This window comes from Sus scrofa, chromosome 15 (genome assembly GCF_054392235.1).
Source record: "Sus scrofa isolate SSC_HxYL_T2T_F1_AM1 chromosome 15, Sscrofa_HxYL_maternal_Yorkshire_Landrace_v2.0, whole genome shotgun sequence".
NCBI lineage: Eukaryota > Metazoa > Chordata > Mammalia > Artiodactyla > Suidae > Sus > Sus scrofa.
The window spans coordinates 146,481,952-146,496,731 of NC_139397.1; the positions used below are offsets into that span (position 1 = coordinate 146,481,952).

The 14,780-nt window shown below is 45.1% G+C and overlaps 1 pseudogene; it reads right to left on the reverse strand.

Annotated features, from left to right (window-relative positions):
- Positions 1-8,623: 8,623 nt before the first annotated feature.
- LOC110256923 (DNA-directed RNA polymerase III subunit RPC10 pseudogene) lies at positions 8,624-8,907 on the reverse strand (annotated as a pseudogene).
- Positions 8,908-14,780: the final 5,873 nt, after the last annotated feature.

The following is a 14,780-nucleotide window of genomic DNA, read 5'->3' on the forward strand; positions in this document are numbered from 1 at the left end:
CTGAGCCTGAGGTGGGTACCAGGGTTCTAGAGGAAACATCGAGAGCCTCCCCCCTCATTCCAGGGGTTTGGGGTAGATTACTCGGGGTGGGAACGCCGAAAGCAGGGCCACATCCTTACTCAACAGTGATGTTGAGGCAACGGTTCTGGCAAAGCTGAAATCTAATAAGAATCGAGGGTGTCAGGGGCTGTCCGCTCAGCCTGGAAAAAACATTGTGTCAGGCAGTCCAGTGCCCCTGTGATGCTCCATTCTTGATCACAAAATTGGCACAATAAGACTCATGAGGAGTTCCTGTTGTGGCTCAGCGGGTTAAGAACCCCCACTAGGATCCATGAGGATGCGGGTTCGATCCCTGACCTTGTTCAGTGGGTTAAGGATCTGGTGTTGCCACAAGCTGCAGCTTAGGTCACAGATGCGGCTCGGATCTGGTGTTGCTATGGCTGTGGTATAGACCTCTAGCTGAAGCTCCAATTCAAGCCCTAGCCTGGGAACTTCCCTGTGCTGCAGGTGTGGCCCTAAATAGAAAAAAAAAGACCTATGATAGAGGGCATATGGTGGTGTCAACAGAGCTGTACTTCAGGGAGCCCCAACCATTGAAGGGAAGACTGAGTCCAGCCAAGAAGGCCCAGTCCCAGGGCCATGGCCCAAGGGTGACTAGAAGCAAGTCTTCGTGTCCCCAGGACCCTAAGGTGAAGGGCATGGTGGCCTGGCCAGGAGGGATTACCAGCCCCCCTTTGTAATGAGCCTGGCCCAAGCAAACCAATCTCCCCTTCCGGGAGGGTGGAGTGGGCCTGAGTGCACAGCCAGCCACGGGATCATCCCAGATCCAATAAAGCAGAGATTATTTGTTAATTTAACCGAAAGACAAGGAGTTCCCATTGTGGCTCGGTGGTAACGAACCCAATGAGTATCCATGAAGATGCAGGTTTGATCCCTGGCCTCACCTAGTGGGTTAAGGATCCAGCATTGCCCTGAGCTGTGGTGTACGTCGCAGACGTGGCTCAGACCACGAGTTGCTGTGACTGTGGCGTTGGCCGACAGCTGTACCTCTGATTTGACCCCTAGCCTGGGAACCTCCATATGCTGCAGGTGAGGCCCTAAAAAGCAAACAACCCCCCCCCAAAAAAAAAACCTGGGACACCTCCAGCACTTGGATTTGCTTTTATGGGAGAATCCTCCAAGATTGCTCACTGGAGACCCGGAGGAAAACCTTCCACACTGTCTGGGGGACACGTCACCGTGCGATGGCCCCTGCACAGAAATGATTGAGCTGCTTTTTTTTTTTTTGCTTTTTAAGGCCCCACTTGCGGCATATGGAGGTTCCCAGGCTAGGGGTCAAATTGGAGCTGTAGCTGTCGGCCTACACCACAGCCACAGCCACAGCAGATTCTGAACCCACTGAGCCAGGCCTGGGATCAAACCCACATCACAATAAATACTAATCAGGTTCTTAACCCGCTAAGCTACAACGGGAACTCCTTGAGCTGCTGTTGGGATTGGATCCGAAGAAAATACCGGAAGTAGTTTCGTTGTCACGTGGTGTGACACGTTCTAGAAAGGATGACATTTCTTTTAACATTTTGAAGCGGGTCGGGTCATGGAGGGAACTGCCGCCTCGCCCATCCCAACGTAGGCGCCTTCTTGCTCTCCTCACTGTGGGCGTGCTGGCGCTTCCAAAGAACTCTGCCTTTCTGAGTTGCCTTTGCAAAGGATAAAGGCTGTGGACATTTTGGAAGCCGTAGAAAAGGTCTTTGCCAAATAAAACTTCGCCTGGGAAGAAAAGCTGCCTTCTCTGCCCAGATGGACCTCCTGCAAAGCAGATCTTGCCGACGTAGCGATAAACCTGTCCGTGTCATCATCCCTCAACACACAGGCAATAAAGACCTTTCCGACCCAAAAAAAGATGTTTTGTCAACGTGCATAAAAGTCAGCGTCCTCAGAAGCAGGTATCTCCATCACTGCATTTGAAGAAGCTCGTCAGGACGTGGGAACACGGCCTATGAATTGCTTCTCCCTGGCTTTCAAAGGCCCAGGGCTTTGTTCAAACTAACAGCAGACGGCTTGCTTTTTTTTTTTTTTTGAAAGAAAATGAAGGCCACTTCTGGAAAGACTTTGAAGGAAAAGATTTCTCCTTGGATTGGTTTATTTGGCAGATATTTTTAATTGTTTGAATTCAGCGTGTTCCCATTCCAGGGCCTGAAGTCGCCGTTTATGAGGCTACTAAACATTGACAAACTGACGATGTGGAAGGAGACTATAGCGCCAATGACATCTTTGCAAGTGACCCGGGGCTGGGGAGGTGCCCTCCCAGGACACAGAGCAGACACGAAATGCTCCATCGATTTCTTTGCAAAGGGAAATTTACCAACTCCTGGCAACATGTCATAACTCTTTCAACTTTTTTCAAACTTTAGGGGGTCAAACTTGAACCACGAATCTGTAATTCGTTTCTTTCTGAGATAATGTGTTTCTGAATTGCGACCTTGGTAAAGATGAACTCATTTTTCTTGGGACAAAAATACTTAAACAGGAAGTTCCCTTGTGGTACAGGGGGTTAGGGATCCAGCGTTGCTACAGCTGTGGTGCAGGTACCCACTGCGGTGAGGGTTTGATCCCTGGCCCTGAAACTTCCAAATACCTTGAGCAGCCAAACAAATAAAACAAAATTTTTTTTAAATAAAAGAATTCTGGGAGTTCCCGTCGTGGCTCAGTGGTTAATGAATCCGACTAGGAACCATGAGGTGGTGGGTTTGATCCCTGGCCTTGCTCAGTGGGTTAAGGATCTGGCGTTGCCATGAGCAGTGGTGTAGGTCACAGACGTGGCTCAGATCTGGCATTGCTGTGGCTCTGGCTTAGGTCAGTGGCTACAGCTCTGATTGGACCCCTAGCCTGGGAAACTCCACATGCTGCGGGAGCGGCCCTAGAAAAGACAAAAAGGAAAGAAAGAAAGAAAGAAAGAAAGAAAGAAAGAAAGAAAGAAAGAAAGAAAGAAAGAAAGAAAGAAAGAAAGAAAGAAAGGAAGGAAGGAAGGAAGGAAGGAAGGAAGGAAGGAAGGAAGGAAGGAAGGAAGGAAAAGAAAGAAAGAAAGGAAAGAATTCTGGTATTCTTTGAGAAAAGCCTGTCTTCTCCTATGAAAGCAAGCCCTGGAAACGTAGATATATACCTTTGCAAATCAAAATTTTCAGCATTTATACCATTGAAAAGGAAAACTGACATTAATTTGATATTCAAAATTGTGTATTGTCTTGTCAAAGACCACCCTGTAATATAACTTTTTAAAAATGTTATGAATTTATTTTTAAATTAAATTGTCGTTGGTTACAGTGTATGTAAATTACGGGTATAATACAGTGATTCACAATTTTTAAATCAATACACTCCTTTTATAGTTATTATAAAATATTGGTTATATTGCTTGTGTTGTACAATATATCCTTGTAGTCATAGAGTGTATTTTTTTGGGTTTTTTTTTTTTTGTGGTCTTTCTTTTTTTTTTTTTTTATTATTTTCCCACTGTACAGCAAGGGGGTCAGGTCATCCTTAGATGTATACATTGCAGTTACAGTTTTTTCCCCCACCCTTTCTTCTGTTGCGACATGAGTATCTAGACATAGTTCTCAATGCTATTCAGCAGGATCTCCTTGTAAATCTATTCTAAGTTGTGTCTGATAAGCCCAAGCTCCCGATCCCTCCCACTCCCTCCCCCTCCCATCAGGCAGCCACAAGTCTCTTCTCCAAGTCCATGATTTTCTTTTCTGAGGAGATGTTCATTTGTGCTGGATATTAGATTCCAGTTATAAGTGATATCATATGGTATTTGCCTTTGTCTTTCTGGCTCATTTCACTCAGTATGAGATTCTCTAGTTCCATCCATGTTGCTGCAAATGGCATGATGTCATCCTTTTTTATGGCTGAGTAGTATTCCATTGTGTATATATACCACATCTTCCGAATCCAATCATCTGTCGATGGACATTTGGATTGTTTCCATGTCCTGGCTATTGTGAATAGGGCTGCAATGAACATGCGGGTGCATGTGTCTCTTTTAAGTAGAGCTTTGTCCGGATAGATGCCCAAGAGTGGGATTGCGGGGTCATATGGAAGTTCTATGTATAGATTTCTAAGGTATCTCCAAACTGTTCTCCATAGTGGCTGTACCAGTTTACATTCCCACCAGCAGTGCAGGAGGGTTCCCTTTTCTCCACAGCCCCTCCAGCACTTGTTATTTGTGGATTTATTAATGATGGCCATTCTGACTGGTGTGAAGTGGTATCTCATGGTAGTTTTGATTTGCATTTCTCTTATAATCAGCGATGTTGAGCATTTTTTCATGTGTTTGTTGGCCATCTGTATATCTTCCTTGGAGAAATGTCTATTCAGGTCTTTTGTCCATTTTTCCATTGATTGATTGGCTTTTTTGCTGTTGAGTTGTATAAGTTGCTTGTATATTCTAGAGATTAAGCCCTTGTCAGTTGCATCATTTGAAACTGTTTTCTCCCATTCTGTAAGTTGTCTTTTTGTTTTCTTTTTGGTTTCCTTTGCTGTGCAAAAGCTTTTCAGTTTGATGAGGTCCCATGGGTTTATTTTTGCTCTAATTTCTATTGCTTTGGGAGACTGCCCTGAGAAAAGATTCATGATGTTGATGTCAGAGAGTGTTTTGCCTGTGTTTTCTTCTAGGAGTTTGATGGTGTCCTGTCGTATATTGAAGTCTTTCACCCATTTGGAGTTTCTTTTTGCGCATGGTGTGAGGGTGTGTTCTAGTTTCATTGCTTTGCATACAGCTGTCCAGGTTTCCCAGCAATGCTTGCTGAATAGACTTTCCTTTTCCCATTTGATGTTCCTGCCTCCCTTGTCAAAGATTAATTGACCATAGGTGTCAGGGTTTATTTCCGGATTCTCTATTCTGTTCCATTGGTCTGTCTGTCTGTTTTGGTACCAGTACCACACTGTTTTGATGACTGTGGCTTTGTAGTATTTCTTGAAGTCTGGGAGAGTTATGCCTCCTGCTTGGTTTTTGTTTCTCAGGATTGCTTTGGCGATTCTGGGTCTTTTGTGGTTCCATATAAATGTTTGGATTGTTTGTTCTAGTTCTGTGAACAATGTCATGGGTAATTTGATAGGGATTGCATTGAATCTGTAGATTGCTTTGGGTAGGATGGCCATTTTCACAATATTGATTTTTCCAATCAAGGAACATGGAATATCTTTCCATTTCTTTACATCTTCTTTGATTTCTTTGATTAAAGTTTTATAGTTCTCGGCATATAGGTCCTTTACCTCTTTGGTCAGGTGTATTCCGAGGTATTTGATTTTGTGAGGTACAATTTTAAAAGGTATCATTTTTTTGTATTCCTTTTCTAATGTTTCATTGCTGGTATACAGAAATGCAACTGACTTCTGAATGTTAATCTTATATCCTGCCACTTTGCTGAATTTATTAATCAGTTCAAGGAGTTTTGGGGTTGAGTCCTTAGGGTTTTCTAGGTATAGTATCATATCATCTGCATACAGTGACAGTTTGATCTCTTCTCTTCCTATATGGATGCCTTTTATTTCTTTTGTTTGTCTAATTGCTGTGGCTAAGACTTCCAAAACGATGTTGAAGAGCAGTGGTGAGAGTGGGCATCCCTGTCTTGTTCCAGATTTGAGTGAGAAGGCTTTCAGTTTTTCCCCATTGAGGATTATATTTGCTGTGGGTTTATCATAAATGGCTTTGATTATATTCAGGAATGTTCCCTCTATACCCACTTTTTGGTTTTTTTAAATTTTATTTGTCTTTTTAGGTCCACACCTGCGGCATACGGAGTTTCCCAGGCTAGGGGTGGAATCAGAGCTGTAGCTGCTGGTCTATGCCACAGCCACAGCAACTTGGGATCCAAGCCACTTCTGCAACCTACACCGAAGCTCACAGCAACGCCACATCCTTAACCCACTGAGCGAGGCCAGGGATCGAACCTGAGTCCTCATGGATGCTAGTCAGTTTCGTTTCCACTGAGCCACAATGGGAACGCCTAAATTTTTTATTATAGTTGATTTACAATGTTCTGTCAATTTCTGCTGTACAGCAAAGTGACCCAGGCTTACATATATATACATTCTTTTTCTCATATTATCTTCTACCATGTTAATGTTTTATTTCAAACTAAATAACAGCTTTCACACTAATAAGTCCTTAAAATTTAACTTTAATTTGCTTACACATTTTTTTCCCTCATTTTTGGTTTCCCCAAAGCACATGGAGCTCCCAGGCCAGGGATCAGATCCAAGCTGCAGTCTTGACCTAAGCCAAAGCTGCAGCAACACCAGATCCTTAAGCCACTGTGCCAGGCCGGGGATTGAACCTGAATCCCAGGGCTCCCGAGATACCACCAATCCCGTTGAGCCACAGTGGGAGCTCCTGCTTATACATTTTTGAAGTTAATGTATAATTTACATTCGATAAAATGTGCAAATCAATGTGCAGTTTTATGAGTTTTAACAATTGCCTACATCTGTAACCACTGCCCCAGTCGAGATATAGACGGGATTTCCATCAACGCAGAAATTCTCTTGAGCTTCTTTCCACTCAATCTCCCCCCATCCCCAGAGGTAAGCGCTGTTCTAATTTCTAAAAGGAGTGGTTTTCCTTGTTAATTCTGCCTTCTATCACTTTCTCTCTGTGTATATATCTTTGGAGGGGGTCTTTTTAGGGCCACACCTGCGGCATATGAAGGTTCCCAGGCTAGGGGTCCAATCAGAGCTGTAGCTGCCGGCCTACACTACAGCCACAGCCACGCCAGATCCGAGCTGAGTCTTGTGACCTACACCACAGCTCATGGCAACGCTGGATCCTTCCCACGATGGGAACTCCCCTTTTTCCTTTTAGAGTGGAAAGACGGACACAGAAAGTATAAAGTATTTTTAAAAAATACTATCTGATGTTCCTTGGTGGCCTAGTGGCTAAGGATTCAGTGTTGTCACTGCAGTGGCCCAGGTAGCTGCTGTGGCTCAGGTTCTACCCCTGGCCTAGGAATTTCTGCATGCCAAAGGTGCAACCAAATAAATTATTTTATTTTATTTTATTTTATTTTTATCTTTTTGCCTTTTCTAGGGCCTCACCCATGGCATATGGAGGTTCCCAGGCTAGGAGTCTAATCGGAGCTGTAGCTGCCGGCCTACACCACAGCCACAGCAACGCCGGATCCTTAACCCACTGAGCGAGGCCAGGGATTGAACCCGCAACTGCATGGTTCCTAGTCGGATTCGTTAACCACTGAGCCACGATGGGAACTCCATAAATAATTTTAAAGTAAAATAAAATATAAAATGCTTTTTAAAAATACTGTCTAAAACGAAACAAACAAACAAAAATTACTGTCTAATAGGAGTATTGCAATCCTAGGAATCAAGAATACAAATAATAAAGAAATTGAATTCCAGAGTTCTCCTGTGGCCCAGTGGGTTAAGGATCCAGTGTTGTCACTGCAGTGGCTCAGGTTGCTGCTGTGGCACAGGTTTGATCCCTGGCCTGGGGATCTTTCACATACTGTGTGTACCACTAGAAAGAAAAAAGAAAAAGAAAAAAAGATATTGAATTCCATGTTATTAGCAGTTTTGCAACCAGTTTGGCCCTAAGGATAGTAGTCAGCTTGGGAATCTTATTTGGGGGTCTGATGTCTACTGCTTAAGGTATTTAAAACACTGAGAAGGTGATATTAGACTTTTTAATTTTAATTACATATTCAGAATAAATGTTGATGAAATAAGTTTGCAATTAACAGTTAAATACTTAGGGACATCTAGGAACTCCTGTTGTGGCACAGCGAGTCTGACTAGTATCCGTGAGGATGCAGGTTCGATCCCTGGCCTCGCTCAGTGGGTTAAGGATCCAGCATTGCTGTGAGCTGTGGTGTAGGTCACAGATGAGGCTCCAGATCCCGAATTTCTGTGGCTGTGATGTAGGCCAGCAGCTGCAGCTCCAAGTCAACCCCTAGCCTGGGAATTTCCATATGCCACACCTGGGGCCCTAAAGAGCAAAATAAAAATTTTAAATAAAAAAAACTTAGGAGTTTCAGTTGCGGCTCCGTGGTAATGAAACCCCTGAGGATCCATGAGGACGTGAGTTCAATCCCTGACTTTGCTCAGTGCGTTAAGGATCCAGAGTTGCCATGACCTGCGGTGTAGGTGGAAAACTCAGTTTGGATCCTGTGTTGCTGCTGGTGTAGACCGGCAGCAATAGCTCTGATTCAACCTCTAGCCTGGGAACTTCCAGATGCTGTGGGTGCAGCCCTTAAAAAAAAAAAAAAAAAAACCTTACAGATTCTAATATACTAAATTAATAAGTTTTATTAGTTGTACAAACAATGTAAATATTTGAGTGTCGGCTGAAGGCAAGGGAATGCCAGTTGCCCAATAAACATAAAAAATAGATGACAGGACCCCAAACAGGGTGGATTTAATGCTGGATACTCCTCCCTACACAGGAAGTCTCCCTGTACCTTAATGAGTTAATCCACTGATTGGGAGGTCAGGGTTAGTTTCACACCACACCCGCAAAGACCCTCAGGACACACCATTCACACTCGCAGCTGGGAATCTGGGGACCAAGGTGAGCAGATGCTGACGCAGCTGCGCCTGCCTGGCTCTAGTGCCTCCAGCGATGTCCACCCTGAGCAGCTTACAGAAGGGGGTCGTGGGCTCGTCCGAAGAGCGGGTCTGAAGCTGCTGGAAGCAGGCTCACAGAGTCAACATTTCCCAGGCAGCTGCTCCACCAAGCACATCAACCACTTCCTGCAGCTTTGGGATCTTCCGTTTTGTAAGAGTCTGGGGACATCATGCTTGTAGGGCAGGTGTTGCAATTGCATTGGTGGCAGTGGTACCCTCCCCCACCATCAGCCTGTTCCCGCAGCCCGGGCAGAAGAGAAACATTGCAAGTGGGCGCTCTCGGGCCATATTATTTTATTTAATGTTGCTCTAGGGATTACAATGTGCTTTTTGTTTGTTTGTTTGTTTTTTGGCCCCACATGTAGCAGCTTGATGGGGGATCTCAGGACCAGGGATTGAACCCAGACTGCAATGGCAAAAGCACTGAGTCCTAACCATTAGACCACGAGGGGACTCCCTACAATACGTGTCTTTAACGTATCACTATTTACCCTGAATTAACATTATGTTAGTTTAAGGAGTTCCCTGATGGCCTAGCAGGTTAAGGAACCCCAGAATACACGAATTTTGAAATCAGGAGTTCCCACTGTGGCTCAGCAGATTAAGAACCCAGCTAGTATCCATGAGGATGTGGGTTCAATCCCTGGCCTCGCTCAGCGGGTTAAGGATCTGGCATTGCCATAAGCTGTGGAGTCGTTCACAGGCTTGGCTCAGATCCAATGTTGCTATGGCTGTAGCGTAGGCCAGTAGCTACAGCCCCGATTTGACCTATAGCCTGGGAACTTCCGTATGCTAAAGATGAGGTCCTAAAAAGACCAAAAAAAAAAAAAAAAAAAAGGAGAGAGAATCTTAAAATCATGTAATTTCATTTACTCACTTCCCTTAATTTGTGCTACTTTTGTCATGTATTTTCCTTTTACATATATTATAAACCCCAGAATATAGTCATGGCTTTCGGTTTGGCAGTAGTCTTTGAAAGGGAGTATCACTTCTTATTTCCAGGGCTCTTATTTCTTCCTGAAGATCCAATTTCCCTGATATAGCTCCTTTTCAGCCTGAAAAAATTCCTTTAGCATTTCTTGAAATTCAAGTGTCCTGGTGATGAGTTCATTCAGCCTCATTTGTTTGAAAATGACTTTTTTTTTTTTTGCTTTTTATGGCCACACATGTGGCACATGAAAGTTCCCAGACTACAGATCAAATTGGAGTTGCAAACAGCCACAGCAATGTGGGATCCAAGCCATGCTTGGGACCTACACCACCGCTCACGGCAACGCTGAAACCTCAACCACTAAGCAAAGCCGGGGATCGAACTCACATCCTCATGGACACTAGTCAGATTCGTTACCGCTGAGCCACAGTGGGAACAGAATTCTCGACTGATGTTTCTCCTTTAGCACTTTAAAGATATCATCCATGGCCTTATAACTTTCCTGATGAGATTTGGCCATCATTCTTATAGATGGAACATGTAATGGGTCTTTTTCGTTTTGGCTATTTAAATTTTTTTGTTTTCAAAAATTCAGCTGTGATGTGATGGGGGGTGTGTAACTTTATTTTGGGGTCTGTGGCTTGTTTTTCATCAAATTTAGATATTTTTCAGCCATTATTTTTCTAAGAGATTTCTGCCTATTCATTTTTCCCTCCATCTTGGACTCAGTTACACATGTTGGACAACTTGATATTGTCATTGAGCCTCTGCTTTTTTCCCAACTTTTTCTTTGAGCTTCAATTTGGATAATGTAGGAGAGGAAATACATCTTTTCCCTCTACCCTTCTAAGCTCTTAGCTGGAGCCCTGTCACAAAAGACAGATTAAAAGAGAAAAGAATGATAAAGTTCCCATCGTGGCTCAGTGGTTAATGAATCCGACTAGGAATTCGGATTTGAGGTTGCAAATTCGGTCCCTGGCCTCGCTCAGTGGGTTAAGGATCCCACGTTGCTATGGCTGTGGCGTAGGCCAGTGGCTACAGCTCTGATGAGACCCCTAGCCTGGGAACCTCCATATGCCTCAGGTGCAGCCCTAGAAAAGACCAAAAAAAAAAAAAAAAAAAAAAAAGAGAGAGAGAGAAGAATGTGAATTTAACATGTTTTATGTGGCATGGGGGACTTCATAAGGAAACTAAGACCTAAGAAGTGGTTAAAGCCGAATATTTCGTTAGGTTTGATGAAGGGTGGAGAGTTGTGGGTAAACTCAGCAATAAAGGGGGCGGGGCTGAGCTTAGCAAACTGGGGGGGTTGGCGGGGGACAGCAAGGCCTGTCCCTACACATTTCCTCTTGGTGTCCCTGTCTTCAGAGAAATGGGTGATCCCTCCTTCTGAGTATATACGAGGGCACCTCTCACAGGAGGGCCTTACAACCTGCGTCAGGGGGTCAGAAAGTTCTCCCTGCACCTGAGATATTTAATGATTCCTTAGCTTGAGATATTTAATATGCCAAGATGTTATATTTGGGGGTGGCAGGTTTTGAACTCTGTAATTACAATTTGTCTTCTAGTTTACTGATCCTTCCTCCTGCTAAGCCTTTCTGGTGAAATTTTCTATTTATACATAAAATACATATAATACTTATCCTTTTTCAATTTCAGGAATTCCACTTGTTCTTAAGAGTTTCCATCTCTCTTTCACTCAATATATTTGACTTTTCTTGTAAATTTTTTTATGGCCACACCCATGACTATGCAAGTTCCCAGGCCAGGGGTCAAATCTGGGCCACAGTTGTGACCCGCCTTAGCTGCAGCAACACATCTTTTAACCCACTGCGGATCAAATTGGAGTTGCAGCTGCTGATTGAACCCACACCTCTAAGTTGGTTTCTTAACCCACTGTGCCACAGCAGAAACTCCCTTTCCTTGTAAACTCAATGTATTTACAATGATTAAAGTTCTTGCCTATAACTTCCAGCATGAATTGTGTATTTACTTCTCTTGATAGTATTTTCCTGTCATTGCATGTGTAGTGTTTTTGCTTACTAGACATTCTTTCTTTTTTTTGTCTTTTTTTTTGCTATTTCTCGGGCCGCTCACGCGGCATATGGAGGTTCCCAGGCTAGGGGTCAAATTGGAGCTGTAGGAGGTTCCCAGGCTAGGGGTCGAATTGGAGCTGTAGCTGCCAGCCTACGCCAAAGCCACAGCAACGCTGGCGAGCCGCATCTGCAACCTACACCACAGCCCACGGCAACGCCGGATCGTTAACCCACTGAGCAAGGGCAGGGACCGAACCCGCAACCTCATGGTTCCTAGTCGGATTCGTTAACCACTGCGCCACGACAGGAACTCCTTACTAGACATTCTGTATGACACATTAGGGTCCCGACTCTTAGCTCCCTCTGAGCCCTGTTGCAATTTGTTCTACTAGGCAATTAAACTCCCAAGATTCCCCCATTGATTATGTAGGAGCTTAGTTTTAGACTTTGCTAGGCTGAGTCTATTTTGGTTTTGTATTTTGCCCTTAGTTTGAGGTTCAGTCCTTAGGCCTGGAATATGCTATTACTTCTAAAGTTATGGCCTGAGTTTGAAAGAAAAGCTTTAAGCATTGTTTATCAAACCCTCATAACTGGGCATAACTTGAGCTCCAAACTTCTCTCCATCTGCTGGTTTTTTTTTTTTTTTTTTTTTGCTTTTTAAGGCTGCACCCTCAGTATATGGAGGTTCCTAGGGTAGGGGTCCAATCAGAGCTGTAGCTGCTGGTCTATGCCGCAGCCATGGCAACGCCAGATCTGAGCCGAATCTGTGACCTACACCATAGGTCAGGGCCATGCTGGATCCTTATCCCACTGGGCGAGGCCTTCTATCGAACCTGCAACCTCATTCATGGTTCCTAGTAGGATTTGTTTCCGTTTCGCCACAACGGGAACTCCCCAAACTTCTCTCCAGTATCAGGTAGCTCTTGGACCTTGCTGCTGTATTTCTCCCCTGGGCTCAAAAGAACCTTGCCCTGCTCATCAACTTAAGACTCAGGTCAAGAAATCGAAGGCAATTAGTAAGCATATTTCAGTTTTCTCCTGTCTCCCTCAACTTCAAGACAATTCCCAACCCGACATCTCAGACTTCCAACTCTATGCCCAAAGAATCATGCGACCTGGGAGGTGGGGGAGGGTGCCCTTGAGGGAAAAGCTGGTTAAAGGTACCTCTCCCCCAGGGTCCCTGCCTTTCAAGGATGCTCTCTGCTCCAGTTTCTATCTCATATTGTTTGTACCTTCAACGCCTTCAGATTTGATTTTTATATTTTGTCCAGAGTTCATAATTGAAATCAAAAGGAGGGTTAGTCTGTTAAAAGCCACTCCATTACCAGAACCCAACTCCCTAAATCTATCTTAATTGTAAATACACCTTATCTAATGCACTAGTGAATAACATATTTTAGTATTTTTAAAATCTTGAGAGCCTACTGTGTCAGGGACTGTCTGAGGCTCATGGAAAACAATGAACAAAACCAAGTCCCTCTACTCAGGTTCCTTTCATGTTTCCATGTAGGACCAGCAACAGAGGCACCTCCGAGCCTTTCTCCTCCGTCACAAGGTTACCTCATCTGGCAAACAGCCACTGGATCCACGTATTACACTGGATAAAATTCTGAAAAGCTTTAATCCCAGGGTTATTTTCCTCTTTACCCAGCCCACTGTCAGAGCCACCACTCATTTCCTGATGGTGGGAGAGAAGGAAGTTTTCAGCAGCAAAGTGGAATCTGTCAGCTGCTGCGGGGAAGCCATAAGCTAAGGTAAGACCACCCTCTGGACTGGCAGCCTTAGAGAACCCCATGCTGGTGTGGGGACAGAAGCCGCACTGCTGGGGGCAAAGAATTGAGAGGCAGGAGTGCCGTCCTTCTCAAAGCTTGGCAATGAAGGCTAGAGGTTATCCAGGAAGGGTGGCAGGGTCAGGGGACGAGCTCTTTTTGGATGAGAAAAAAGCCTTGGCACTTTTTAAGGCTGAAGGGAGACAAAGACTGAGTTACAAGGACATAATGAGCAGACTAAGGGTGCATAAATGGGACAAGCCTCAGAGATGAGAGCACAGGATAAGCATTTAATAAATTTTAGTTCTTGAACCCAACTGGAATCCAGTTCTCAGGGGATTCCACAGCATGTGTGCCGAGTGGAGTTGCTGCAGATTCCCAGGCCGGATTACCCTTAATCTGGCCTGAAAATGATCTTCAGGCTTCCCGCCGCACTTGTCAGGGGTCCACATCCCTGTGGATGTGCTGCCACCTGCTGGAAGGATGACAAAAGTGACGACGACCATTTGCTACAAGGAGCTGCTTTTCTAAAATGGCTGCAACACCCTCACCCAAAGCAAACCAGGAACCAGGAAGGCCTCCCCTCAACACTCCCACGGCTCCTTTCCCACCACACGCAGAGTACCACCCTCCAGCCTCACCTCGCCCCCACGCGCACCCACATAATATCCAGGACTAACACTGCTGGACTCTTTCCTTTTCCTCGGAAGGAAACCTTAGTTTGTGGCTGTCTTGCCCCCACAGCACCTTAGAGGGGCTGAGGTTAACTGCCTGGCATGGTGGTTGCAGTATCACAGCACGAGCAAGCAGATTCAGACTTGCTTGTGTTTCAGTGCAGGCCCCAACCTAAGAGCAAGAACTCCTGCAACTAGGCTGCTAGCAGGGTCTGGTTCAAGTCTCACCAAGAGAACCCACCAAAACCCCACTACCACGGGCTCTCAACAGCACTACAGTTCTGAATAAGCACTGGCTGTGCTGGGCCTGAGCAATACTAACTCATGTTGCTGGCTGGACAAATAGTGCATGCATTACACATTCAGTCTGACTTACACCCACATGCCTGTCAGTCGGGGATGGTACCTGCCTGGGAGAAGGCTGCAGGGTAACGGAGAGGGCCCTGGAGACGATCTCATAGGCTCCCTCTTGCAAGGCCAGTTTGGGACAGGCTCACTTGCCATTAACCTGATAAAATATTCAGGTGTTGGAGGGCCTGTCGTGGTGCAGGGGAAACAAATCCAACTAGGAACCATGAGGTTGCAGGTTTGATCCCTGGCCTCACCCAGTGTGATAAAGATCTGGCGTTGCCGTGAGCTGTGGTAGGTCACAGACGCCAACTCCGATCTGGCATGGCTGTGGCTGTGGCGTAGGCCAGTGGCTGTAGCTCCAGTTCAACCCTAGCCTGGG